At 50.9% G+C, this 25,952-nt stretch overlaps 2 pseudogenes; one reads left to right on the top strand and one right to left on the bottom strand.

Moving 5' to 3' along the window:
* The window catches only part of LOC132334622 (zinc finger protein 850-like), an 860,268-nt pseudogene that overhangs the window by 200,383 nt on the left and 633,933 nt on the right, over window positions 1-25,952 (top strand).
* LOC132334510 (zinc finger protein 436-like) lies at window positions 11,613-12,977 on the bottom strand (annotated as a pseudogene).

Consider the following 25,952-nt stretch of genomic DNA (forward strand, 5'->3'; position numbering starts at 1 on the left):
TGTGCCCAGAGCTGCCCATCCCTGCTGCCTTTGGGAGCAGAGCAGGAAGGCAGGACATGTGCCCAGCCTGCAGCCAGCTACGGCACATCCAGCCTTCAGCAGCTGCCCAGAGCCAAAAAGCAGCCGGGCAGCCAACTGAAGAATTCATTGCATCTGCCCCAGTAAAGGTGAACCTTTGGTGCCCGGCCAGGCCATGCCATGCTCAGATCTGGGAGCATCCCCCTGGCTGTGGACTCACCTGCAATTTGGGCATGGAGCCTGGCTTTGAAGAAGGTGCAAGAATCAAAGTCCATCATCTTCAGCTGGCCAGGCTGAGGAAGAGATTGTCATCCTTGAGGTTGTCCTTGGTGTCTCCAGCAGCAGCCCCACCAGGTACAGCTTCTCCAGGGGCTCCTTCTCTTTCCCTGGGGCCAGACCAGGCTGTCAGGGCTCTGCCCAGGGCCCCAGCCATCCATGAACCAGACAAACACAACCAGCTGGGATGGTGGCCACCAGTGCTTGCCACACCAGGTCTCCAGCTCAGCTCCAGCCCAAGAGCTGCGTGTTCCCTTCTGCTGACCCCTGCTCAGAGCTACAGGCAGGACAAAACCAGTCTGGTTTGCTTTGCCACTGATTGCCAAGAGATGTGTGGAGCTGTTACCTGCCAGGCCCCTGGATCCAACTGTGCACGTGGATCTCTCCCATCTTCTAGGGCAGAGGAACACCCTGCACCCAAGGATGACAGAAAAGATCTTTTAAGGATGGCCTGTCTGAGGGCTGCATGGACAAACACCTTGTCTTGGTTTAGGGCAAATTTGGGAGAGAATCCCCAAAAAGGGCTTCTCCAAAAAACAAACCCACACAGCCCTTCCCCCCAACTGGTTTGGGAAGAATTCCTTGGAGAGAGGTGGAAAGAACCTGTTTATTTGATAAGCACAGCACCCCCCAGCACACACGATGAACAATACCAGATGACACCACTCTTTCACCGCTCTGAAAATGATGACAAATTCAGAAAGTCTCTCCTGGGAGGTGGTCGCTGTTATCAGTCCCTCCGGCGCTGGGGCAGCTTCTCGGTGTTTCCAAATCGGTGGTTCCAATTCCAGTCCGGAGCAGGTTCGGCAGGTCCACACAGAGGAAGCAGTCCAGAAAAGAATTTGGACTGTTTAGCTAAATTAACTAATGAGAAGAGGGGGGGAAAAGCAAGAGCAAGCAAAGCAGAAGCGAAGCAGAAGCAAGAGCAAAGGCAAAAAGCAGTGCAAAAAGCAAAAAAGCAACACTAAGTTCTGGTGCTATCTGGATGTCCCGCCGAGTGGCTGATAAGAGGCCCAAAACAAAACTTTCACTCTGCCAGTCTTAAAGGCACAGAACATAATATCCAGCATAAATTACACACACGAATGGGGATAACAGTCACCCTAGGACATTCCACCCCTTATCCCCATATCATCAAACATTTTCCTCCTATCTCATGTCTATACGGTTTAGTGTACAGATGATGGCAATAACATAGCAAACAGTGATATTTGCATATCATTCTCACAATCAGATCTCCCTGAGGTACACATCGTGTTGTTCCATCTCTCTGCATTATCCACCGTGTGCAACCTGGTCCCTGAGCAAAGACAACCCCACGGATGGGTTTGTCTGCACTCGAGGCAGAATTGATCCACACTGTCCTCCCTAACAGACCTCTGACATGTACCACTGGGACTTTATCTCCATCTATTATATTCAGGGACTCAGACTGGGCAGGACCTGCTCGGTTAGTGGAACCTTGGGTGTTAACTAACCAGGTGGCCTTTGCTAAATGCTGCTCCCAAGTTTTGAAAGATCCCCCACCCAATGCTTTCAGCTGGGTTTTTAGTAGCCCATTGTACCTCTCTACTTTTCCTGCAGCTGGTGCATGGTAGGGGATATGGTACACCCACTCAATGCCATGTTCCCTAGCCCAGGTGTTGATAAGGCTGTTCTTGAAATGAACAAGGCCCAGGATGGTGTTTCGGGCAGTGGCATGAGACACAGGGCAGGTTTCCAACCACCCAGTGGTGGCTTCTACCATGGTCAGCACATAGCACTTGCCTTGGCGTGTCTGGGGCAGTGTGATGTGGTCAATCTGCCAGGCCTCCCCATACTTGTACTTGGACCTCTGCCCACCATACCATAGGGGCTTCACTCGCTTTGCCTGTTTGATGGCAGCACATGTCTCACAGTCATGGATAACCTGAGAAATACTGTCCATGGTTAGATCCACCCCTCGGTCTCATGCCCACTTATAGCAAGCATCCCTACCCTGATGGCCTGAGGCATCATGGGCCCACTGAGCTAGGAATAACTCTCCCTTGTGTTCCCAGTCTAGGTCTATCTTTGACACCTCTATCTTTGCAGCCTGGTCTACCTGCTCATTGTGTTGGTGCTCCTCATCAGCTCTGCTCTTGGGGACATGGGCATCTACATGGCGGACCTTCACAGGTAGCTTCCCTACCCTGGTAGCGATGTCTTTCCACTCATCAGCAGCCCAAATTGGTTTCCCCTACGCTGCCAATTGGCCTCTTTCCACCTCTCCAGCCATCCCCACAGAGCATTGGCTACCATCCATGAATCAGTGTAAAGGTAGAGCTTTGGCCACTTCTTTCTCTCAGCAAAGTCCAGGGCCAGCTGAACAGCTTTGAGTTCAGCAAGTTGGCTCGATCCACCTTCTCCTTCGGTAGCTTGTGCAACCTGTCGTGTGGGGCTCCATACAGCTGGTTTCCACTTCCAGTTCATCCCTACGATGCAACAGGAACCGTCTGTGAAAAGAGCATAGCGTGTTTCCTCTGGTGGCAGCTGGTTATATGGAGGAGCCTCTTCAGCACATGTCACTGGTTCTGGTTCATCATCTGTGACACCGAAATTCTCACCTTCGGGCCAATTTGTAATTACCTCCAAAATCCCAGGGTGATTCAGTTTACCTATACGGGCGTGCTGAGTGATAAGGGCAATCCACTTGCTCCATGTATTGTCAGTGGCATGGTGAGTGGAAGGAACCTTGCCTTTGAACATCCACCCCAGCACCGGCAGTCGGGGTTCCAGGAAGAGTTGTGCTTCTGTGCCAATCACCTCTGAGGCAGCTTGGACTCCTTCATAGGCAGCCAAGATTTCTTTCTCAGTTGGAGTATAGTTGACTTCAGAGCCTCTGTAGCTTCGACTCCAAAATCCTAGTGGCCAACCCCGAGTCTTCCCAGGCACCTTCTGCCAAAGGCTCCAGGACAAGCCATGGTTCTCGGCTGCAGAGTAGAGCATGTTCTTCACATCTGGTCCTGTCCTGACTGGACCAAGGACTACTGCATGGGCAATTTCCTGCTTGATCTGGGCAAAAGCTTGTGGTTGCTCAGGGCCTCAGTGGAAATGGTTCTTCTTACGGGTGACCAGGTAAAGAGGGCTCACGATCTGACTGTACTCTGGAATGTGCATTCTCCAAAAGCCTATGGCACCTAGGAAAGCTTGTGTTTCCTTCTTATTGGTCGGTGGAGACATAGCTGTGATCTTGTTAATGACATCTGTAGGGATCTGACGCCGTCCATCCTGCCACTTCACTCCTAGGAACTGAATCTCACAAGCTGGTCCCTTTACTTTGCTCTTTTTAATGGCGAAACCAGCTCCCAGGAGGATTTGGATGATTTTCTGTCCTTTCTCAAACACTTCTGTGGCTGTGTTCCCCCACACAATGATGTCATCAATATACAGGAGGTGTTCTGGAGCCTCACCCTTTTCCAGTGCAGTCTGGATCAGTCCATGGCAGATGGTGGGGCTGTGCTTCCACCCCTGGGGCAGTCGGTTCCAGGTATACTGCACTCCCCTCCAGGTGAAAGCAAACTGAGGCCTGCAGTCTGCTGCCAGAGGAATGGAGAAAAATGCATTGGCAATGTCAATAGTGGCGTACCACTTTGCTGCCTTGGACTCCAGCTCATACTGGAGCTCTAATATGTCTGGCACGGCAGCGCTCAGTGGTGGAGTCACTTCATTCAATGCACGCTAGTCCACCATCAATCTCCATTCCCCTTCAGATTTACGCACAGGCCAGATGGGGCTGTTGAAGGGTGAGTGGGTCTTGCTGACCACCCCTTGGCTCTCCAGCTCTCGGATCATCTTATGGATGGGGATCACAGCATCTCGAGTGGTTCTATACTGCCGTCAATGCACTGTGGAAGTGGCAATTGGCACCTGTTGCTCTTCTCCCTTCAGAAGTCCTACTGCAGATGGATTCTCGGACAGTCCAGGCAAAGTGTTCAATTGCTGGATGCCCTCTGTCACTACAGCTGCTATCCCAAATGCCCACCTGAGTCCTTTTGGGTCCTTGCAATACCCACTTCAAAGGTAATCTATGCCCAAAATACATGGGGCCTCGGGGCCAGTCACAATAGGGTGTTTTTTCCACTCATTTCCCGTCAGGCTCACATCCGCTTCCACCAAAGTGAAATCCTGGGATCCCCCTGTCACGCCGGCAATAGAAACAGACTCTGTCCCCACGTCTCGATGGGATTAATGTACATTGCGCACCAGTGTCGACCAAAGCTTTATACTCCTGTGGTTCCGATGTGCCAGGCCAACGAATCCACACAGACCAGAAAACACGATTTTCCCTAGCCTCTACCTGGCTAGAGGCAGGGCCCCTCTAAGCCTGGTCATGCTTCTTTCCCTGGGCATATGTCTTAGATGTTCCTTCAAGGGGATCGGACATGTCATCATCGTCATTGTATCTGGCAGTTCGGCTACGGGCAACTGGAGCTGCTTCCCTTTTGGTGGAGCTCCCTCTCTGAGTCCTGCCTTCCTTCAATTCACGTACCCGTCGTGCCAGAGCAGCAGTAGATTTCCCATCCCATCTCCTCATGTTTTCTCCACTATCACGCAGGAAGAACCACAGCTCAGCTCGTGGGGTGTACCTTCTCTCTCCATCTGGGGAACGTCTGTGTTGGGCACTAGGATCTCTGATCTGTAGTGCTGAGATTTGGAGAAAGTCTTAATCTCCTCTCTGAGCTTCTTGTGATTCTCCTCTATCTTATCCTCTAACTTTTGCAGATGTGTTTCCACTGCTGTGATTCTGGCATGCAGAATTGGGCCATGCACAGGGTCTTCATATGCTTGGAGCTTCTTCGCCATATCCAGCACGGTCTCATCCCTCTCATCCCGCTTCATTATGGCTAAGGCAGAAGCATATTCATGTGGCCTGAGTCGTACAAGTTTCCGCCACATCACAGACGTGCATGGTACCAAGTCTGGGTTCCTAGTTGTTACGTCATCTGAGAAGACAATCTCTGCCACTGCCATTTCTCTCAGGCGTTGGATCCCTTGCTCTATGGTCTTCCACTGGGTTTGCTGCATCTAAAGATCATCTGCACACAGGTATCTTTGTGCAACACTGTCCAAGACCCTTGCCCACAGGCTGTGAGGATTAACCCCCCTCATCATTCCTTGGTCGATGACAGGATCATGTGACAGGGATCCCAAATGCCTGGCTTCAGTGTCGTCCAGAATTGTGGCCTCACCTGCAGCATCCCAGAGATGGACTAACCAACTAATTATGGATTCATCAGGTCGCCGGGTGTAATCCTTCCTTAGGCCACGGAGGTCCTTCAGGGAAAAGGACTCCATATTGGCTTCTGATCTGGCACCTGCTGCTTTGACTTCTGATTTTACATCAGGAGGTGCTGAGGGTCCTTCTCCTGCATCATCATCATCATCATCATCCACTGGCCGATTGGTCTTGCCTGTGCATTTTCCACTTCTGGTGCTAGTAGCAACAGCCATTGGTTTAGCTGCTGGCTTAGGCTCACTATCTAGCTCGGCTGCTGGCTTTGAGCCTGGGGTGCTGGCTGCAGCCTGAGTGACCGGGATAGCTGCTGATTTATCTCCCTGCCCCCCTGCCTCTGTCTGCTGCCCAACCGTATCTAGCAACGCGCGATAAGCATATGCCAAGGCTCAGCTCACTGCAATGATCTTTTTTTCCTTAGGGTCATCCTGGTACTTCTCTTTCAGATATTTCCCCACCTCAGCTGGGTTCTGAATTTGTTCATGGGAAAAGTCCCAGACTATAGGGTCAGAGAATTCCTTCAGGATTTGGCCCATATTCTCCCATTTCCCACATCACTTAGGAGTTTCCACACCTGGGTCTATTCCTGAGTCAGGGATCTCATCAGCCCGTCTAGAAATCTCAGCCCTCATTCTAGAGAAGCAGCAGACTGGGAGAGGAAGCTTACCAGATTGAATACCAGAAAGACAGTCTCTTTAACATTCAGGGGAAACTGAACATTCTCCAACAGTGATGTAACAGATTCAGAGGAGAAGAAGGAAAGCAAAGGCTGAAAAGCCTCACCCCCTGCTCCTCCTCTAACAAACTGGATGCATAACCATAACCACGAACCATTCATACCTGGAGCAGGCCCCAGCATGTTTATAAACTTCTTACAAGCTATTACCACTAAGCCCAGCAGGATAGCTATTCTGGTCAGTGCCCCTCTGCTGTAAAAGCTACATATTAGGGACAATACAAGAGCTATTTCTGGATAAGAAAATAAACTGAGGGACCATAGAAGTATTAAAACCTTAAAAACCCATAGGGACCAGAAATGCATGCAAGCCTTCACCCCAAGAGACATTATGAATTCAAAAAGCATGGCTGTTAACTGCTTTATACTGACACAGAATAATGGCAACCAAAATGCACTCGAAACAGGGCTTTTCCACTCTCTCTCGAGCCCCACGTGTTGGGCACCAAATTTTGTCCTGGTTTAGGGCAAATTTGGGAGAAAACCTCCAAAGGGGGCCCCTCCAGAAAGCAAACCCACAAGGCCCCTCCCCCCAACCAGTTCAGGAAGGATTCCTGGGAGAGAAGTGGAAAGAACCCGTTTATTTGACAAGCACAGCACCCCCAGCACACAAAATGAACAATACCAGAAGACACCACTCTTTCACCGCTCTGAAAAAGATGACAAATTCAGAAAGTCTCTCTTGGGGTGGTCGCTCTGTTATCAAAAAAAAAAAAACAAACAGCCCAAATCACCCCAAAACCATCCCATAAACACCCCAAAAACATCACAAAAACATCCTGAAAATCACCCAAAAAATCACCCCAAAAGCACTAAAGAACTGACCCCACTGGCCCCAAAAATGACCCCAAAACTTCCCCAAATCCCCCCAGGACCCCCCAAAATCCTCCCAAATGCCCCTCCAAATTCCCCCCAAATCCATCCAAAACTTCCCAATCCTTCCGCAGGACCCCCCACAAATTCCCCTCAAAATGCCCTAAAATCCCCCAAAATCCCCCAAACCCACCTGAGAACATCTCCCCGTGGCAGGTGCAGCCCCTGGCCTGTGCTGGCTCCAGCAGAGCCCCTAGACCCAAATTACCCCCAAAATCTCCCAAAACCCCCCCAACACTGTCCCAGACACCCGAAAACACCCCAGGAGTCCCCAAAATCCCCCCCAAATCCTCCCCCAAATCCCCTCAAATCCTCCCCCAAACCCCCCCAAAATGCCCTAAAATCCCCCCCAAATCCTCTCCAAATCCCCCCCCATCCTCCCCAAATTCTCCCAAATCCTCCCCCAATTCCCCGCATGACCCTCCAAATTTCCCCCAAATCCCTCCAGGACCCTCCAAAATTCCCCCCAAATCCTCCCCCAAACCCATCCAGGATGCTCCAAATCTTCCAAAATCCGCCCCAAAATTCCCCCAAATCCCCCCCAGGACCACCCGAAAATGCCCTAACCCCCCCCACCCCCACGACCCCCCAAAACCCCCCAAACCCACCTGAGAACATCTCCCTGTGGCGGGTGCAGCCCTGGCCCGCGCTGGCTCCAGCAGAGCCCCCAGACCCAATTGGGGCCAGGGGGTCCCAGCAGCGCCCCCGCCATGGCCAGGGCCACCAGAGCACACCTGGGTTTGGGGTGTTTTGGAGATTTTTGGGGGGTTTTGGGAGGTTTAGGGTTACTTGAGGGGTGGTTTTGGGGGTATTTGAGGGGATTTGGTTTTTTTTTTCGGGGGGGGTTGGGGTATTTGAGGGGATTTGGGGTTTTTTTTGGGGGTGGTTTTGGGAGGATTTGGGAAATTTTAGGTGGATTGCGGGGGGGATTGTGGGGGTGGGTTTGGGGGCATTTTGGGGGTTTTGGGAGGATTTGGGGGGATTTAGGGATTTTTGGGGGATTTTTGGGGCGATTTGGGGTTTTAGGGGACATTTGGGGCTTTTTTGGGGTGTGTCTTTGGGGGACATTTGGGGTCTTTTGGGAGGATTTTAGGTTTTGAGGGGATTTTGGGGGGGTTAGGGGGATTTTAAGTCTGGTTTTGGGGGGATTTTGGGGGGTCTGGAGAGTTTTGGGAGGATTTGGGGCGGTTTGAAGAGATTTTTTGGGGGTTTGGGGGAGATTTAGGGCATTTTTGGTGGGGTTTTGGGGGGATATTGGAGTTTTTGTGGGGGAATTTGGGGAGTTCTGGGGGTATTTGGGGGGTTTTGGGATTTGTTGGGTTTTGGGAGGATTTGGGGGGGTTTTAGGGATGGTTTGGGGGGATTTGGGGAGAATTTGTTGGGGTTTGGGAGGATTTGGGGGATTTAGGGGTAATTTTGGGGGGATTTTTGGGGGGGTGGATTGGGGGGATTTTTGGGGAGTTATGGAGGGATTTTGGGAGCATTTGGGGGTTTTGGGTGTGGCTTTAGGAAATTTGGGAGGACTTTGGTGGGTATTTGTTGGGTTTTGGGGGGATTTGAGGAGTTTTTTGGGGTGGTAATGGGGGGATTTTGGGTTTTGGAAGGATTTGGGGGCTTTTGGGGACAGTTTTGGGGGGCTTTGGGGGATTTTGGGGGATTCGGGGGCTTTTGGGGCAGTTTTGGGGGGATTCTGGTTGAGGTTTGAGGTGTTTCTGGGAGGTTTTTAGGGGTTTTTGGGGGAATTTGGGGGTGATTTTGGGGGGATTTGAGTGGATTTTTGAGAGATTTGGAGGGATTTTGGGGGGCTTTAGGGGCATTTTGGGGGGTCTGGAGAGGATTTTGGGGGTTTTTTGGGAACTCACTGGGGCCCGTCCTGGATCAGGGTTGGAACCGAGCGGTGGAACAGGAGCGGGGCGGGGAAGGCGGGAGTTGCTGAGGGAACCGCGCAGTGATTGGTTGGTTCGGTATAGGGCACGGTGATTGACAGGAGAGCCACGGGAGAGGCGGGAGTTGTTGAGGGAATACGGGCCGTGATTGGATGGTTTGGAGCGGGCTGTGTTGTGATTGGTTAGTTTGGGAGATGAAGCGCGGCGATTGGATGGCTTGGGGCGGGGCGCATTGCTATTGTTGGGGAAAAGTCTGGGATTTTTAGAGGAACGTTCCTGGTTTTGGGGAGGAAAATTCACAGATATTTAAGGAAAAATTCCCGTTTCTTGGAGTGGGCACATTCCTGTTTTTTTTGGGGAATCATCCCGGGTTTTCTGAGAGAACCTTCACGGATTTTTTGACTCCAAATAAACCTCAAATAACCCAAAAGAAACCCCAAGTAATACCTAAAAACCCAAACAAACCCAAATAATCCTTAAATGAACCGTAAATAAACCCAAACGAACCCAAATAATCTCTAAATAAACTCCAAATAAACCAGAATATTCTCCAAACAAATCCAAAACACCCCCAAACACCCAAAGTACACCTAAATAAACACCAAATAAATCCAAATAAACCCTAAGGAACCCCAAAAAAACAAAAGTAAACCCAAATAATCTCAAATAAAACCCCCAAAACCCCCAAATGCATCTAAAATAAATTCCAAATAACCCCCAAATAATCCCTAAATGAACCCAAAAAAAACCCCAATAACCCGTTCCTCCCGTCCCCACCCCAAAACAGACCTTGGCCAATCAGAGCGCGAAGCGCTGACGATGACACAATTGTTGGGCAGAAACTAGGAGCACTGGCCCCGCTCAGCGATTTTCAGTCAATCAGCTCCCGAGGCGACTCTGACTCATCAATTGCCAGGCGGAGCCCAGTGCCACAGAGCACTGACCAATCAGAGACAGCGAGGGGTAATTTCCAGCTAATCAGAGCATTTATTGCTGATGACTCATCAGTTGCCAGCAGCAGAATTTGTAGGGGGGTGTGACCCTGGGGATGGGGAGGGGACCCCAAATTAAACCAAAGCTGGGTCGGCATGCCAGAAAGGAGAAGGAGGGGCCTGGAAACCCCAAAACCAAACACAGGGAGGGGATTGGGGGAACGATGGGGAAGGGGCAGGAGAGGGCAGGAAAGAGGGGTTGGGACCCCCAAACTGAGTTGGGAATGAGGATGGGACCACCAAAATTGAGGTGGGAAGGGGGATGGGACCCCAAAATTGAGTGGAAGGGGGGTAGGACCCCCAAAATTGAGTTGGGAGGGGGATGGGACCCCAAAATTGAGCTGGGAGAGGGGTGGGACCACCAAACAGGAAGAAGCCAATTTTGTTCCTGCAATATATATAGTGATTTATTGACATGCAACAGAGTCTATGAATATGCAAAAGGCTGATGTAAGAGGAGACAAGGACCATGCAGCAAAGTTTATTATGGCCACCAAGACACACCCCCATTGTCTTTGGAGACACTCCTTAATTAATCTGGTCTGAATTACATCAGCCTGTTGCATATTCATAGACTCTCATGAAAATCCATAAATTAATTTACATATTTCAGGGATTATTTTACATGGCCCCTCCTTGGGGGTGTCTCCCCATTTCAGGGGCCTCCCATGGAAAGGAAAATGTAAACCCCACTCCCTGTGAATACTACTACTACTACTAAAAAAATGATAACAACAAAATTTATAATAATAATAATAAATTTTGAAATTAAGGGGCTCACAGGCAAAGATATGGGAGTAGAAATTCCAGTTCTTTATTAGAAAAAATTGAAAATACAAATGCAATAGTACAAATTTAAAAGAAAACAGTGACAGAGTCAGAATCCTCTGGGAATCCAGAGGGAAAAGGGCTGATCCTCTGGCAATCCAGTGGGAAAAGGCTGCTTCTGGGTTTCCAAACCTGAGATTCTACCTAGGTAGCAATGCCTGGCTTCTTCCCCTGGGCGGAGCATCTCCCAGTGGGATGATGTCATTTTATCAGCCATGCAGTGAAATTCAATGGCCCATTAACAGCAGATAATTAATAATTATTGACCCATTAACAGAAGATATGTCCTGCAAGAAGGGTTGGCTGTGAAAGAGATAAACTGCCCAATGCACAGAAGATAACTGCCCCACCTCTGACAGATGGCAAACACAACACACACTTATTTTGAAGTCCAGGACCTGTCCTCACTGGCTGCCCCCATTCTCCAGAGTTCATGGTGTCCAGGGCGGCTGCAGCTGCCGGTGCCAGGAACAAACGAGATGGGTCCTGGTTTCGGAGAGCTCCAGAATCCATTTCTGACCCCAAAAAGACAGGGCAAAGGCAGGGCCATGGGGTTTTAATAGGGTATCCCAGGGCTGGAGTTGGGGTTTGGGTCAGGGGAGGAGTTCTTAGAAACACTAGAAGGGTGACATCAAATTCCTGCCTCTTAGCAACAGGGGCACTACACACAGAATGTGTCCCCAAATGGTAAATTCTGCATCAACTACCAGTGAAATGGTGGGACTACAGATATATTTGATCAATTTCCTTCATTTAAACCTGTTTGGGCTTTTTTTAAGGGATGAAGATGGAGCAGAGGAAAAATAACACCAAACCAAAAGGAGAAGGAGCCAGGAGTGTTCCCAGCAAGGATCACAGGGAATGTGGGTCACCAGGGCTCTACCCAATGAGGGATCTCCAGTGGGGGATGGAGCTGGAGCAGCGCACAAGCTCCTCCCGCACTCGGAGCACTCGCAGGGCTTCCCTTACCGGTGCCTGCGTTGGTGTCGGGTCAAGGTAGAGCTGTGTGAGAAGCTCTTCCCACACTCCTCACACTCATAGGGCCTCTCCCCTGTGTGGATGCGCTGGTGGTTGATGAGGGTGGAGTTGTGCTTGAATCCCTTCCCGCAGTCAGGGCACTGGAAGGGCCTCTCCTCTCTGTGAATTGGATAGTGCAGGAGGAGATGTGAGCTGATCCGAAACCTCTTCCTGCATTTATCACACTCATAGGGCCTCTCCCCAGTGTGGATCTTTTGGTGGCGCGTCAGGGTGCAATGATGGCTGAAGCTTTCCCCACACTCCACACACTCGTAGGGCCTCTCCCCAGTGTGGGTCCTCTGATGCAGGATCAGGGTGGAGCTCCGGCTGAAGCTCTTCCCACATTCCCCACACTCGTGAGGCCTCTCCCCAGTGTGGATGCGTCGGTGCATGACAAGATGGGAGTTGTGCCTGAAGCCCTGCCCGCAGTCGGGGCAGCGGAAGGGCCTCTCCTCTGTGTGAGTGCGCTGGTGCTTGAGGAGATCAGAGCTGGTGTAAAACCTCTTCCTGCACTGATCACACTCGTAGGGCCGTTCCCCAGTGTGGGTCCTCTGGTGCCTGATCAGGTGGGAGCTCTGACTGAAGCTCTTCCCACACTCCCCACACTCGTAGGGCCGTTCCCCAGTGTGGGTCCTCTGGTGATTGATCAGGTGGGAGCTCTGACTGAAGCTCTTCCCACACTCCCCACACTCGTAGGGCCGTTCCCCAGTGTGGGTCCTCTGGTGCAGGATCAGGTTGGAGCTCCTCCTGAAGCTCTTCCCACACTCCCCACACTCGTAGGGCCGTTCCCCAGTGTGGATCCTCAGGTGATTGATCAGGAGGGAGCGCCACCTGAAGCTCTTCCCACACTCCCCACACGTGTTGGGCTTCTCCCCACCATGGAGCTGCTCATGCAGCACCAGCTCCGAGCTCTGGCCGCCCTCCCGGCCCAGGCTGGCTCTTTCCCCCTCAGATCCCCGCCATCTGCGTTTGCAGCCCCTCCTCGTGCGGGATCTCCGGGGCTTTTCCTCCCCGTTGGGTTCCTGCACCGTGGAGCTGCTCAAAACGGCCTCTTCCACCAGGTTCTGACACGGGGATTTGTCCTCCCTGCTCTCCATGCTCAGCTCCTGCTCTGGGGGAGGATGGACAAGGACAGGATGGGATTTGCCTCTGTGCCACAGGAAACGGGGAGAAGATCCCCGCAGGGCTGTCCTGCAGCCGGGGGCCGCGCTGGGCTGGGAAATGGAGCAGCACAGAGGGGAAAGGGGCACTGACTTCCTCCTCACCTGCCTGCATGTCTTGGGGCATCCTCCTCTTCCTCGCAGCATCCATGGGGTTGGGAATGGGAAATCCTGGTTTGGGGAAAACAAGGGATGAGCTGTTTGTAGGAGCGTCGGGGGTAGGACAGCTGGGACGGACGGAGACGAGAGATCTCTACAGCCAGGTTGTGGAACTTGGGGTTCACTGCAAAGGGCCTGGGTGCAGGGGCCCTGCTGGGAGCTGCCAGCCACAGCTCAGAGCAGGCCCGAGAGAAGAGAGTGGGAGAGAGGATGAGAGGGTAAGATAGGAAGAGGGTAAGAGTGTTAAGAGAGTAAGGTTCCAGTCACAATACAATAAATCTTCTCCTGTGTTGAATACTCTATTTCTCACTCACCAATCCAGTGCAAGATACAAATTCTATAGCATTTACATACAGCCTATAAGAACCATTACATCACCATACCATGTTACATTTTAAAGCCTAAAAACTCCTCTTTGGACCCCTTCTGCTGAGGTAGCAGGGTCTGCTCTGACCCTTGGACCTGTCTGCAAGCAGAGGGAATTGTTTCATCACAAGGGGATTACCTTCAGTCGGGCCACACCATTGTTTTCCAGCTGTTCAGTAAATAAGGTATCTCAAAGCTTGCTTTCATTTCCATCTTGCTAATACTTCCTACATTCTCAAAATCTTTTGCCAGACAATCATATTTGTAAGGCTGTCCTGTTTCATCTTGCCCCACACACGTTGAGTTTGAAGGTCCCACTGCCCGAGTCTGTCTCTACAAGTCACCAGCCACCCAGGCTCCAGAAAAACTCCCAAACACCAAGATTCAGCCCTGAAAAAGCCTCCCAAGAGTTCCCGTCCCTGGTCCCTCCCCTCTGGGGTTCAGGGTTCCTCCCGTCCCAGCTGCCGGGATCACGCTTGGATTGGGGGTCCCCCTTCTCCTCGGTGCCCGCCCTCCCCAGGCTGCTGGCAGTCCCAGCAATCCCAAAAGCTCCCCCCTCTTCGCTCTCCCCATTTCGGGATGCCGGGGCTGTTTGGGCTCCCGGGTCCCTTCTCCCCTCACTCTCTGCTCTGGGCTGCAGGGGCTCCAAGGAGTCCCCCCTGCCCCTCTCCAGACTCTTGAGGGTCCCGCCAATGGCGGCGCTCCCCCCTCTCTGGGCTCCCCACTTTGGGCTCCTGGGGGACACAGGGCTCTGCTCCTCCAGGCTGCCTCTGCTGGCAGCCACCACCGGCTACCCCTGATGTCCCCCCAAGGGGCCTTTTCCGCTCAGCCTTGGATTCTTCATTCTCCAAACATCTCCCCAAAAAACCCAACCCAGGCACCCCCCCCGAGATATCAGGGCCGAGCTCCCCCTCCCTGCTCACCTGCGCAATGGGGGGGCAATGATCCCACAGGTGGGGGCTGCGAATGCAGGCAGGGCTCGAGCGCGCGGTTCCGCCTGCTCAGCCTTGATCCGCCTTTGTCCTTCCTCTTCCTCCCGCTCCTCCCCTTCCACCCCCCACTCCTCATCCTCCTCTGCTGTCTTATCTCCACCTCCTTCTCCCCCTCCATCCCTCCCCTTCCCTCCCTCCTCCTCCTCCCCCAGCAGCAGCGACACCCTCGGTGCCCCGTTCCCGCAGAAGGAGCGGGGATGGAGCCGGGACAGGTCGGGATGGGCAGCGCGGGGCTCTCGGCTGCTCCCAGCCGCTGCGGGCGGGGGGAACCCGGCCCGGGCCAAAGGAGAGGCAAACTGGGAAAACTGGGGGCTGCACATCCAAACTGGGCCTTGCTGGGGACCCTGCCTGGGCACTGCCAGCCCTTGGGGCTCCTCTCGGCACCTCCAGGAGGGAGGAATGCACACAGGGCTGGGGGATCCCAGCAGTGGCAGCGCTGCCAGGGACTGGGCTGGACTGGGATGGTACTGGGATTGACTGGGGCTGTACTGGGTTTGTATGGACATCATACTGGGAGTGACTGGGACTGTACTGGGTTTGTATGGACATCATACTGGGAGTGACTGGGACTGTACTGGGTTTGTACTGATATCATACTGGAATCATACTGGGAGTGACTGGGACTGTGCTGGGTTTGTACTGATATAATACTGGGATCATGCTGCCAGGGCAGATTGTGATCATACTGATGGAGACCTGGGATCACACTGGGAGTGAGCAGGATGCCTGTGGGGAGCAAATGAGACCATGTTGGGGCAAATGGGATGTACTGGGAGTAACTGGGATGGTGCTGAGGGTGATTGGGAGCAGCTGTGAGGAACTGGGATCATGCTAGGAGCAACTGGGAGTGACTGGGAGTGACTGGGTGCATGCTGGGGGCATTAGTAAACTGCTGGGCTTATCCTGGGATGAACTGGGATCATGCTGGAGGTGACTGGGATCATACTGGCAGCGAGTGCCACTAAACTGAGGGTGACTGGGAGTGCTTGGGAGCAAATGGGAACATATTCGGGATACTGGGAGTGACTGGGAACATGCTGGAAGGAACTGGGGAACACTGGGAGATACTGGGAGTGACTGGAACAAAAGTGAGGGTGAAAGAGAGCAACTGGAACCATGTGGAGCACAGCTGGTTCATACCAGTGGGCTGGGGGAGTTTGTTGGGAGTTTAGGGCAATCATTGGTGGTTTTGGAGAGAATTACTGAGTTTGGGGGGTGTTGGGGATTTTGGGAGGTTTGTGGATTTTGGTGGGTTTGGACTTTGGGGGATTCTATTGGCCTTGTGGGGGGGTGTTTTGAGATTTATTGAAATCTTTTAAGGTTTTTTTGTACTTTTGGGGGTTTTACTAGGATTTTGTGAGGGTTTTGTGAGATTCTCTGGAATTTTGAGGGGGTTTATTTGGATTATTGGGGGATTTGGGGGGGTTTATTGGAATTGTGGAGGCATTTAGTGGGATTCTTTAGAGGTTCAGGTTTTTTAAGGAATTTTTTGGAGTTTTTTGTTAGGATTTTGGGAGGTTTTTGTGGGGTTTTTTGGGTGTTGCCAAGATTTCTTTGGGTCTCGGGGTGGATGTTGTGGGACTTTTTATGGTTTTGCAGACATTTTTGCAGGGATTTGTGGGGTTTAATTAGGATTTTGGGGATTTGTTGAAATTTCAATGGATTTTGTGGGCGTTTATCAGGATTCTAGGGTGTTCTATCAGAACTTTGTGAGAGTTAATTGGGATGTTGTGGGTTTTATAGGGACTTTTGTGGATTTTAAGGAGATTTTGGTGCCTCTCAGCCCTTCCCAACATCTGGGGATAACTGCAAAGCCCCCCCCAAATTCCACTAAAAACCTCCAAAATCCCCAAAAAATCCCCAAAAAACCCTCTGAACACCCGCAAATCCCACAAAATACCAGTGGAACCCACCAAAATTTAAAAACACTCTTGAAAATTTCAATAAATCCCCCCCAAGAAACCCTCCACAACTACAATAAAATCCCCCAAAATTCAAAACCCCACAAATCCACAAAACCCCCCCAAATCATGTAACACCCCCCCCCAAAACCTAGTAATTCTCTCCAAAAACCCCCAACAAATCCCCAAAACCCCTCTTAAAATCCCCCAAAAAAGCCCCCAAAATCCCCCCAGACTCACTGGGGCCGTCCTGGATCAGGGGGCACCGGCCGGTGGAACAGGAGCCACTTCAGGGGGCCCTCGGAGCTTTTTGGGGATGGGGCACCATGGGAGACCACCCAAAAACCTGAAGGGGGAACCCCTGCTGTGCCCCCTCCCCCTGAAACCCCCAGACCCCGGTTCAGGTTGGGCCTGGGACCCCCCCGGGACCCCCAAATCCCCCCCAGGTCCCCCACAGTCCCCCAAGGTTGGCCCAGGACCACTCCAGACCCAAAACCACTCCCCAAGACCCCCAAAACCTCCCCAGGACCCTCAGACTCCCCCCGGTTTTCCTCAAAATTCACCCCAGACCCACCTGAGACCCCTCCCAAATCCATCAGACTGCCCCAAATCCCCCTCAGACCCCTTAATCCCCCCAGACTCCCCCAAATTTCCCCAAGACCCACCTCAGAACCCCCCAGTTCCTCTCAAAATCCCCTCAGAGCCTCCCAATTTCCTTCAGATCCCCCTAAACCCACCTGAGAACGCTCCAGACCCTCTCAAACTTCACCCAAAGCTCCCTAAAGCTCCCTCACACCCACCAAAGCCCCCTCACACTCCCCCACATTCCCCCCAAACCCACAGCACACCCCCCTATTTCCCGTCAATGCCCCCAAAAATCCCCCCTTTCGCCTCAGACCCCCCCCCCCCCTCCCCCTCCTCCTCCTCCCCCCACAGTTTCCCCCCAACCCCACCTCAGCTCCTCCTCTGCCGCTCTCCTCTCGCAATCTCCCGCCTCAGCCGCGTGCGCCGGCTCCCAGCCAATAGCGGCGCGCCCCGCCTAACCGACCAATCACCGCGCTGCACGTCCCCGAACCAACCATTCACAGCGCGGCTCCCCTCAGCAACGCCCGCCTTCCCCGCCCCGGCCAATCAGAGGCGAGCCGGAAGCTGCGCCCCGTTCCCGCCGCTGCCGGGACCCGCCGGGCGCGGGACAGGTGCGGGAGGGGCCTGGGGGGGGATCGGGGGGGCGGGGGAGGGTCCTGGGGGGTCCGGGGGGGGGCTTTGGGGAGGGGTCCGGGGCTTTGGGTGGGGTCTGGGGGGTCTGGGGAGGGTCCTGGGGCATTGTGGGGGGACCTGGGGGGTGCGGATGGGTCCTAAGAGGGGTCTCGAGGGGGGGATGTGGGAGGGATTGTAGGAAGGTCTTGGGAGGGTCTGGGGGTGTTGGGATGGTCCTGGAGAAGTTTGGGGAGGGCTCTGGGGGGTCCTGAGGGTGTCCTGGGAGGGTTTTGGAGGTTTTGGGGAGGGGCTTTGGGGGGTCTGGAAGGGTTTTAGGAGAGGGTTTGGGGGGTTTGGGGAGAGGTCCCGGGGGGATCTGGGGAGGGGCTGGGGGAGCCTGAGTTGGGTTTGGGGAGGGGTCTGGAGGGTCCTGGCAGGGTCCTGGGTGGGTCTTGGGAAGGGTCTGGGGGGGTCTCAGGGGACATCCTGGGCTGGGTCTGATTGGGGTCTGGGGGCTCTCAGGGGGTCCTGGGCAAACCTTGGGGGGCTCTGGGGGGTTTGGGGTTCCTGGAGGGGTCCTGGGGGAGATTTGGGGGTCTCGGGGGGTCCCAGGCCCACCCTGAACCGGGGTCTGGGGGTTTCAGGGGGAGGCGGCACAGCAGGGGTTCTCCCCCGGTGTTTGGGGATCTCCCATGGTGCCCCCTCCCCAAAAAGCTCCGAGGGCCCCCTGAAGTGGCTCCTGTTCCACCGGCCGGTGCCCCCTGATCCAGGACGGCCCCAGTGAGTCTGAGGGGATTTTGGGGGCTTTTTTGGAGGGATTTTTGGGGGGATTTGGTGGTGGCTTTTTTGGGTTTTGAGGGATTTTGTTGTTTAGGGGGAATTATTGGGTTTTTGGGGGAATTATTAGGTTTTGAGGGGTTGTGGATTTGGGGGGGTTTTGGATTTTGAGGGAGTTTACTGGTGTTGTGCAGGGTTTTTTTTTTTAATTTTGGTGGGTTCCACTGGGATTTTGTGGGATTCTCGGGGGTTTTGGAGGATCTTATTGTTTTTTTTGGGAGATTTGGGGGATTTTTGGTGGAATTTTGGGGGGCCTTGGGTGGTCCGTGGGTTGTCCCTGGGTGTGGGGAAGGGCTGACAGGCGCCAAAATCTCCATTAAACCCCCAAAAGTCCCTATAAAACCCACGACATCCCAATTAAATCTCACAAACTCCTGTTAGAACACCCTAGAATCGAAATAAAAGCCCACAAAGTGTCTTGAAATCCCAACAAAACCCGCCAAAATCCCAATTAAGCCCCACAAATCCCCCAAAATTGTATGCAAAACCATAAAAAGTCCCACAAAATCCACCCCGGGACCCAAAGAAATCCTGGCCATATCCAAAAAACCCCACAAAACCCCCCCAAATTGCACAAAAATCCACAAGAAACCCCAAAAATTTACGTAATAAACCTTGACCTCAAAGAATCCCACTAAATGCTCAACAATTCCAAAAAAACCACGCAAAATCCCCCAGAAATTCACGAGAATCCCAAAACTCGCCACAAAATCCTAGTAATTTCCCCCCACTCAATCCCAGGCCAAACTCACTCCATTCCACAGCTGCCAGGGTGAGTTGGGTTTGGGAAGGGATTGGGAGAAGTGGGATCCCAATTTGGAGTGGTGGGATGGGGATTGTGTGGGGCTGGCTGGGTGGGATGTATTTGATAGCAAATAAAACTTTCAGAGTTGCTGATTTCTGTCCCGTTCATTTTCAGTCAGTTCTGTTTGCAGAGTGCCACCTTCTCAGCTGATTCAATTCCTATAAAAATCCCATTTTTTAAGTCATCTAACCTAAAGAATCCAAAAACCAATATCCAAATGAAACAACCCACCCGAAATTAAAATTTTTTGAAGTAATTTTAATTTTTTTTTTAGAGTATTTAAGGGTGTTATTAAAGTTAAATTGTTTGGTTAAAATGTGTGAGCAATTATAGTGGTATTTGGTTTTGTGTTTAGTATATTTGTAATATGAATTGTTTAACTAAGGTGTGTTAGATTGCATGTTAGTTTTTTTAGGTATTTTTTATCTAAAGTATTAGCCATCGAGTTAAAACTTTCAAAAGGTATTTCTTGGTATATAATTTGTTTATATATATTTATTGGAAATTTTATAGCAATAATTATTGCTGTTTTGGATTGAATCATTATTGGAGTATTGTAAGTAAGAGTTGAAATTACTATATTTCATTTTCATCAAAATTTCTTCATTTAATTATTATTTCCTTATTTATAATTTCATTCTAATTTTTTGAGATGATAGCAAGGAAATTCAAGGGCAGGAACATTTTTTCCTGGCTTGGAACTGGAATTCCAGACCCTGGGAGTGTGTGCAGGACCACACAGACTGGGATCAAATATGGACTGGGATCAAATATGGGCTGGGATCCTGTGGGTTGGGACTGCACAGAGTGGGACCACATGGATCAGGACCACACAGACTGGGATCAACTGGACTGGGATCAAATATGGGCTGGGATCACCTGGACTGGAATTACATGGACGGGGATCACATGGACGGATTCTGTGGATCAGAACCCTCCAGACCGGGATAGCCTGGAGTGGGATCAAATATGGACTGGGATCCTATGGACTGGGACCACACAGACTGGGATAAACTGGACTGAGATTATACGGACTGGGATCCTATGGACTGGGACCATATGGATCAGGACCACACAGACTGGGATCAACTTGTCAGGGATCAAATATGGTCTGGGACCATTTTTTAAATAACTTTGTTATATAGTTTTTATTTCTGTTGTTAATTAAGCACAGAGAAATAGCTGCTTGTGTTAAATGCCTGCTGGGATGGGATAACATCCAATGCACACAGGATGAGGACACCTGCACAGATCTGCCAACTATCAGCACTCCCCATCTGAAGGCAGAGTGGACCAAGGCCCAAAACCTGGAGGGGATAAAGAGAAGGAGCCAAAACCACAGCCAAGAAACACACATGCTCTGAAAAGGCAGACCCAAGGAGGGGCCAGGTAGAAGAATTCCTGGAATATGTGAAGTAGTTTATGGATATGCATGAAGGTCTATGAATATGCAACAGGCTGGTGTAAGGGAAAAGGTATTTCAGGGGGATCCCCAAAGGGAACAGGGTGCTCCTGGCTGAGTGCCAAGATGCACCCGGCCATAATAACCTTTGCTCCATGGTCCTGGTCTCCCATTGTCCTTTATTAAACTTTTTACATTTTCACAGGAGAGTGAACGTGCTTTTCACATTTAGGAATGGTTTAAGTTTTTTTACTTTTCATGGGAGGGAGTTTTGAAGAGCTACAAGTGGCTAATCTGCCTGCAACAAGGACCATTCCACGGGCTCTTGTCACCTTTCCTGACACGTCTGCTGCAGCTCATGGAGGGTGAAGCCCTGGAGGCTCCTTAGGGGTGGTTATGGACGATTGCAGGCAGCGCCTCGATGCCCTGGATCAGGGGTGCCCCCTCCTGGGAACCCCCACGTTTTCCAAATAGGCATCATCTCCTTCAGGGCGCTTCCTTAAGGATCTGAGCTGTACATTGATGACAGAGGTTACAATCTAAACCATTCCCATCAGTCAGTAATATGATTCAGGTGTTAAGATGTTGGACTGTTGGAGGACAGAAGACAGATGATGGACTTTGGACCTGGTTAACAGAAGAGATTGGATACCAGGATGCCTTGGCAAAAACAAACGGAACTTTGAAAAATTAGACCTAGATTGCAAGAAGGGTTTGCTGGAAAAAAATCAGACGGGTTTGCTGGAAAAAGAAAATCCCATTAAACTCTGCAAGCAAGGGATGTTGTTTTATGCATAAGTTTGTGTATGTGATTTTAACCTAATCACTGTAGTACACATTACTTGTCTCCCTAAAATAGTATATAAGTGCTTGTATCCCACAATAAAATCGGATTCTGATCAACGAGTCAGTCTCCCCATCTCTCTCCATCACTGACACTTCCCTAATAAAGAACTGTTATTCCTGCTCCCATATTTTTACCTGAGAGCCCCCCTTAATTTCAAATTTATAACAATTCAGAAGGAAGGGTTTTACATTTTTCCATTTCAAGAAAGGCTCCTGCCTTCCTTAGCAAACACCTGTCTTTCCAAACCAAGACACAGGAGCCACCTGTATTATACATGGAAATACTTCACACGAAAATAACAAGAGCCTCAAAAAGGCTGTTTTGCCTTTCACATTCACAATTTTCCTGGTGACATTGTGCACTGTACTGTAACAGTGGATAGTCACTGGACATAGCCAGTAGGGATAACTGGATATGCATTTCAAACTTTTTCTAAGTATTCATTGAATTATTCATTGAATCCTCATCCTTCTGTACACTTCAGCTCTGCTGTAAACTTCAGAGACATTTTTTCACAAGTCACTCTGGCTCCATAATTCCTGAGACCAAATGGAGTCCAAATGCCAAGTGGGATTACTCTTTTCAAAGCCTGGAGTCACACAGAATGAAGCAGTACTTAAATCATCCTGTGCATCCCATACACATAACAGTCCAGTCACTGACCATCTGCAATGATTTTTTGACTTTTGCTACAAATTACCTTCAAGAATAAGCTACAAATAATATCTTGATCTGGTTTAAATTCAGGGATGGCACTGCAATTGCCCAAAAAACTTCTAAGGGAACCTAGTGCTGTTGCAGTAATACAAGAGAACTGTAAGTGTGTATTACTAGTTGTTATTCATATTAGGTAAAAATGGCTCAGCTCAGCTTTGCAAAGTAAGAAACAAAACATGGAGAGTTGAAATGATGGAGTTGGGACAGTGTAGCCAGTCTGCTTTTTGTGAGAGATGCTCTTAAGCAGTGGCAGTATTAATGCACTTGTCTCCTGTAACTTTGTGATCTACTGTCCACCTCAGCAACTTTTTCTGCTCTTTTTTTTCCTTTATTTCTTCAGCTGAGTACCAAAAGGAAAAGACAGAACTGCAATGTTACTACCAAAATAATAGATTTTTTTTTCAAACTAAAAAATACTCACAGCTTTTAGAAAACACATCAGAAGTGTTGTAAAGTATAAACAATACAAGATATTGAACAGGATTTTTACATTATCCTACATCAGCCAAACAAATGGATAGTAGGGCTTGAGGAACAAAGATATAATTGAAGTTTTGTTAAAAGGGCTTCTTTTGGTCTCTGTGTGGTAACTGTCATCACCCTGATGTCAATACTTCACAATCTATTTACATTTTCCTAAGTTGTAATATTTTGCATCATTGATCGGCTATGATTTTTTAGATTTATCTTGTACCCATCATTGAATTATCTGAGCACAATCTCCAAATAAGACAAATGACAAAGTAGCAAAGGGCTGCAATAACTGAGCAGCCAACCAGATAAGCTATACTGGCATCTCTTGGCTTTGCCAAATCCTCTGTGAGTGCTTTTGTTTCTTTTACTCTTTGGTTTACAATGCAACACATTTTCATTATTTCTGATGTCTCACCTCTGAAAGAAAAACATAGATATTCTTGTTAGCAGTGTCTTATTGGCCAACAAATCCTTAGAAGCTCTTGTAACTAGAAGTCTTGCGGCCTTGTGAGCTGTGCAGTGGAGATGGGAGCCAAACTCACCCTTCCTGTCCATGTAGAAGATAAGGAAAAGAAATGGCATCATCTAAAAAACTCAGAGGTCCGCTCGCTAGCTCCTTCCTAACTCCTTCAAATCTCCTGAAGTGTGAATAAGTGACAAACAGATGACAAGGACTCGTAATGCTGGCTCTTTGACTCCAAAGCAGCTGCTTTAGAATCTTTCACATAACCCTGTGTAGTTATGTGCCAGAAATGTATCATTTGAAGAAACTTTCCCCACGGAATTGAATGGGGGTTTGTTTGAAAGGTGATTGAGGAGAAAGCCTCCCAGCAGAGGTCTGGCCTTTGGCCTAGCTGTGTCCCTGCTGATTGTGAAGTGTGCCATCAGCTGCAGGGCTTTCTGGGCTAAAAATAGCATCAAGTCACTTGGCCTATAAAAGCTGGAGCCACTTTCAGGGCAACTATGGAGACCTCCTCCATGGGTTGATGGAGCACCTAAGATTTTCCCAATTGCCAGGAATGGTTCTCCAGGTCCCTGGTGTAAAAGGGGGCTCCCCAGCAACTGCACATCTGCAAGATGAGAAACAATTGTCTTGGTTTGAAAAGACAGGTGTCTGCTAAGGAAGGCAGAAGCCTTCTCTGAAATGGAAAATGTAAATCCCCTCCCTTCAAATGATTATAATTTAGAAATTAAAATGCTCTCAGGGAAAGCTATGGGAATAGGACTGAGCCCGCAGAGCAGGCCAGCGTTTGCTGATGGTCTGAGCCCTTCCTAAAGATCCTGTCGGGCTGTCTTAGACCCCTGGGGCCAGGGATTCCTTCCAACCTGGGCCACTTTGGGTGGGCTGGGGGCAGCCCCAGGGCAGGTGGCAGTGTGTGCAGGGGCCCTGGGTGGCACGCTGCAGCACGGTCACCATGGCACGGAATGGAAGCTGGTGTCCAAGGGCCCTTTGTGACACGTGGGAAATAGAAGCTTACCCGGGTGCTCGGAACACACAACGGCTCAGAACGGGACAGAGCGGTGCCGTGAGGAGCCCCCGCACAGCCACTCGTTCCCATCTGACCCAGAGCTTTTCTGTGGCCTTGTTCCTGAGGCTGAGCTCGAGGCCCGAGCACAGGACTCGCTGACCCGTGGCCTTCCGAGGCTTCTGTTCTGCAGCTGCCCTCAAGGGCAGAGCGTGGGACTTGGTGCCCCGGAGCTTTTCCAGGACATCTCTCCTGCAAGTAGCTCCAGTCAGTGACATGGAGCAGAGACCCCCGAGAGTGCCCAAGCTGGCCTGGCTGGAGGAGGAGGAGGAGGAGGAAGAAGGCCCTGGAGCTGCCCCAGCGCAGGAGACTGAAGACGTGGTGCCGTTCCATCCACCGCAGGAAGGTGAGTGGCAGAGCTGGGCCGCAGGGCTGGAGCCTGCAGCCAACTTGGTCCCATCCCATGCCATCCCATGCCCTGGGGACATGCCCATGGACAGGACGGAAGAGGGGCCGGGCAGACACCCCTCAGTGGCTGTGCTCCATCCCCCTGGGGCATCCAGGGGCTTTCCCTGCCTGGGGAGCGCAGGGCTGGGCTGTGTTCTCCGGCCTCTCCCGCAGCCCCTCAGCTCTGGCTGTGCTTGCTCTTTGCCAGATGCAGCCGTGGAGTGCACGGGAGAGCAGGAATCCAGCCGTGGCCGCTTCCACAGCACAGCTCAGGTACCTGCAGCAATCCCCAGCTGGGCTGGGCCTGCTGTCCCTGCTCAGCCGAGCACCGTGTGTGAAGCAGTCCATGCAACATCCCCGGATTCTTGCCCTTCTCCTACAGCTCATTCACGAGTTCATCCACACCATCCAGCAGGGGGAGACCAGCACTGAAATAAATAGGGCAGGAGATCTTTCTCCTTTTCAGTGCCTTTATTAAAAACGATCAGCTCAGGTTGGGAGGTAAGACGGGTCTGCGGTCACACCTTTGTTGCTCCCAGGAGTGGCTCGGAGGAGGAGGAAAATGCAGCTTCGTCGACTAGGGGGCAGAGCTGGGGGTCCTGTCCCCATGAAAGCAGTGGGGATATTCCCCTAATTCTGCTTTTTGGGTTTTCTGTCTAGGGTACTGGCTCTAGCCAAGGTCCTTTTAGTCTGGGGCTAGGGGCAACAAAGGTTCTCAGTGTCTCTGCAGGCTCTGGACCTTTGTCCTCATGTCTAGGCATCACTTTGATCTCCTAATTCTGTATTGGCTTGTCACTTTTGGGTTTTTTTCGGTAAGTGTGGTGGAGGTCCTTCCCGTGGCATGCTGAGTCTGAGGTTACTTTGCATGTCCTCTGATGTCCCCTCCTTTCACTGGCCATCCACCTGGCCCAGGCAGGGTGGTACTGATACAAAAAGGGGAATTCTCAACAATACTGAGTTAACGACCTACTCTTAATAGGTCATTAAAACATGAAGCTAACAAAGAACTCTCCTCTGCCACTACGGGTTAAACGTGTATTTCTACAACCTTTTTTAAAAAAATGGGTAACCCTTTTTAACTCATAACATCGGGCATGTGACCACTATATATGGACAATGGAACTCTGTGCTCTGTGCTATTTGGTGGTTTTGCTTCACTGAAGTGATGTTCTAAGAGAAGCAATTTCCTCCAATGCAAAAAACCAATCAATAATTAGCTTTGAGAACTGACAATCTGTTAAACCACTAAGGAAACTGTACACGGCCCTGTGAAGACACACGTTAAAGATGAAAAAGCCTGGG

Source organism: Haemorhous mexicanus, chromosome 16 (assembly GCF_027477595.1).
Source record: "Haemorhous mexicanus isolate bHaeMex1 chromosome 16, bHaeMex1.pri, whole genome shotgun sequence".
NCBI classification, from domain to species: Eukaryota; Metazoa; Chordata; class Aves; order Passeriformes; family Fringillidae; genus Haemorhous; species Haemorhous mexicanus.